The 3,552-nt window shown below is 48.0% G+C and overlaps 1 pseudogene; it reads left to right on the forward strand.

The window, feature by feature from the left end:
• The first annotated feature begins 3,189 nt into the window (after nucleotides 1-3,189).
• On the forward strand, nucleotides 3,190-3,312 carry LOC120225132 (annotated as a pseudogene).
• Nucleotides 3,313-3,552: the final 240 nt, after the last annotated feature.

Here is a 3,552-nt window from a genome sequence, read left to right on the forward strand (position 1 = left end):
CAAGTTCCTCCTAATCCTCCTATACGTGCAAACATATGGTATTTGTCCTTCTCTGCCTGACTTATTTCGCTCAGCATAACACCCTCAAGGTCCATCCATGTTGCTACACATGGCCAGATTTCATTGTTTCTCATTGCCATGTAGTATTCCATGGTATAGATAAACCACATCTTCTTGATCCATTCATCTGTTGATGGACACTTAGGCTCTTTCCATGTTTTAGCTATTGTGGAGAGTGCTGCTATGAACATTGGGGTACATGTGCTCCTATGCCTCAGCATTTCTGTATCCCTTGGGTAAATTCCTAGCAGTGCTATTGCTGGGTCATAGGGGAGTTCTATTGTTAGTTTCCTGAGGAACCTCCACACTGTTTTCCAGAGGGGCTGTACCAGTTTACATTCCCACCAACAGTGTAGGAGGGTGCCCGTTTCTCCACATCCTCGCCAGCATCTAGAGTTCTCTGATTTGCTCATTTTAGCCACTCTGACTGGCGTGAGGTGGTATCTCAGTGTGGTTTTGATTTGTATTTCCCTGATGAGGAGGGATGCTGAGCATCGTTTCATGTGTCTGTTGGCCATCTGGATGTCCTCTTTGGAGAAGTGTCTGTTCATATCTTCTGCCCATTTCTTTACTGGGTTGTTTTTCAGGTGTGGAGTTTGGTGAGTTCCTTATAGGTTCTGGATATCAACCCTTTATCTGACATGTCGTTTGCAACTATCTTTTCCCATTCCGTGGGTTGCCTACTAGTTTTGTGGGTTGTTTCCTTTGCCGACTCTCACTTTGTTTTATTGCCGCTGTTCTGATCACTACAGCGGCAGCCACTGTTTCGGCGATGACAGCGCCTGACAAGTGTACAGCTTCTGATGCCTCGAAACACAGCGGCCGCCTCTTCTCGCTGGTTCCCCTGATACCCAGAGGGGGCAGCTGACCAAGGCTGGGTTCTCCTCTGAAGGTGTGGCCCGCAAGGGTCTGGGTGGTCCGTCACATGGCCGATGACACAATCAGCTACTCATACGTGTTCGACTGAGTCACATGTGGCCAAGTTTCCAATTCACATTTTCCACCCCAGTTCTTCTTCTTCTTCTCCTTCCTCTCCTCCTCCTCCTCCTTCTTCGTCTTCTTCGTCCTTCGTCGTCGTCGTCTTCTTCTTCTTCTCCTCCTCCTCCTCCTCCTTCTCCTTCTCCTTCTCCTTTCTTCTTCTTCAACTCGCAGCCTGTCTTGAGTTGAATCCACCTCTGCCAACCAGCGATCATTACCTTCCATTTGCCTGTTTGCTTTGCACTGCACCTGCCCTGCTCTTGGCCCTTAGGCTTTGAGCTTTGTCTATCTCTACTGGCTACCTGGACCGCAGGGAGCCACAGGCCAGGGAAACTTGGCTCTCTGGGCCCTCCCCATTCAGCTGGGCGTCTCCTTAACGCTGGTGTCCCTCACATTGCCAGTGAATCTGCAAAGAAGCTAAAAGCTTTCTGGAACCTTGGACTTAGACCTGGTTCACTTAAAAGGCATTTCCCAGAACACTCAATTTTACTAATACCATAAAACAGTCCCTGTTAAGTAGCTGGGTCATTGCACATTCCCAGACATCTCCAATCTGAACTGCTTTATTTGGGTGGCCACTGAGGTATTCCCAGCAAAGGTGTTGCTGGGTAACACTGGAGAGGGTTGCCTGGGTCGGGTACTGGAAAGGCAGCTCCGGGCCTCTTTCTGCCTTCATGTCACCCCCATGCCACCTGTGTGCTGCCACCAAGAACAGAAGCATCCCTGAGGGAGTCCCGGCTCTCAGACTGCTCACAGCATAATTAACGACACCAGAGCTTTGCTTAAAGGTTCTGCAGCAACAGTACCAGCCAGAGGGGAAGGAGCACTGTATTTGGAGTTAGGGGACTGGTAGATGTGAGAAATTTGAGCAAACACCAACCTATGTGATCCTGAGTTTGCTTAACTTGAAAATGAGGGTACTAATAACACTGTCCTAGATTGGGAAGTGATATTGGAAGTATTAGGATCCATGCATGGCCAAGTCATACTTTTCCTATCATGCCGCGTATCCATCAGGGCATCCCTCATACCATCATAAGGAAAGTGTACCCAACATAATGCAATGGGTACAATTCTAAGGAGATACCTCAAACCCTCAATGGAGTTGCATTGATTTTATATTGCTTAATGGTCTAATAGAGCACACATTTATTATCTCACAGTGTCTGTGGGTCTGAATTTTGGGCATGGTTTACTGGGTCCCCTGTTTCATGGTCTTCCCTGAGGCTGAGATCCGAGGGCTGACCAAGGCTGGGCTCTCCTCTGAAGGTTTGGCTGGCAAGGTCTCCATGGCAGATGGCAGAATTCAGCTACTCATACGATGTTCGACTGAGAGCCTCAGTTCCTTGCCGGCCATTGGCCCGAGGTCACCCTCAGTTCCTTGGCACACGGACCTCCTTGGCACACAAGATGGCAGCTTACTTCATCAAAGCCAGCAATGGCCAGAGTCTGTTAGCAAGATGATGTAATGCTTCTATGCATCCTGATCATGGAAGTAGCATCTTATCACCTTTGCCATGTGCTGCTGGCTAGAGGCAAGTCATTGTTAGGGCAAACCATCGTCATGGGGAGGGGATTACATCAGAGTGCAAATGCTAAGTGGTGGCAATCACTGGGGCCATCTCACAAGCTGCTTACCACAACAGGGCTCTTTGATGCAAGCAGGATAAAGAATATGACTGGGACTTGGGGCTATCGTGGGGACCTCCACATATCTCTCCCTTACCCACTCTGTAAAATCTAGATCTTGGGACCCATTCACTGAGGTGTACTTGTAGAGGGAGGTGTGGGCCTCCAAGTGGTCCGCTTATCCATCTCTGGCATATTTGGTGGAAGGAAAAGGTGGATGGGGTCGGTTTATCCCAGGGTCCAGGCCTAGGGCAGGAGGCAGGAGAAAAGGATTGAGCCTGGAATCCCACATTTGCAATGCAGTAACATGCAAAATGAATGATGTGGGCTCTGATCACTTCAGTCAGCAACTCCCTTACATGGTAGAGTTCCCAGCAGTGGGGCGAACAGAGGCGGGCTTGTGGGAAGAAGGGCTGAGCCTTGTGGCCTGGTGGCTGTGAAGGCTAAATGGGAGAGTTTGTGTGACTGGGCCAGGTGTGTTAAACAGTATTTTAACATTTAATTTTTAACTAAGTCTTAGATAGCTTTGCACAGTGACAGTATCACAGCCAGTGAGGTTTATCTGAGGTGCGATTATTACTAATTGAACACTTTTCCCAATACCCCGCCATGATGACTTGAAATAAATGAGTCTTACCTATATATAAAATAAGCTCCAGGAGAAGAGGTTACTATGGTAGGAAGGTCCAGGAAAGATCTTGTGGAGGAAATTAAATATAAGATGCTGAGAAACAGAGGGAAGCCAGGTGAGGGAAAAGGGGCAGAAGTGAGAAGTACTTATTCATTCATTCAGCAATCATGATTGAGAATGGACTCTATGCTGGCTCTTAAACTGAGAATGTGGAACTAAAAATAATAGTGTGGACAAATGGAAGAGGCAGATAG

The sequence above is a fragment of the Hyaena hyaena genome, unplaced genomic scaffold (assembly GCF_003009895.1).
Source record: "Hyaena hyaena isolate Hyena2069 unplaced genomic scaffold, ASM300989v1 scaffold_1328, whole genome shotgun sequence".
NCBI lineage: Eukaryota > Metazoa > Chordata > Mammalia > Carnivora > Hyaenidae > Hyaena > Hyaena hyaena.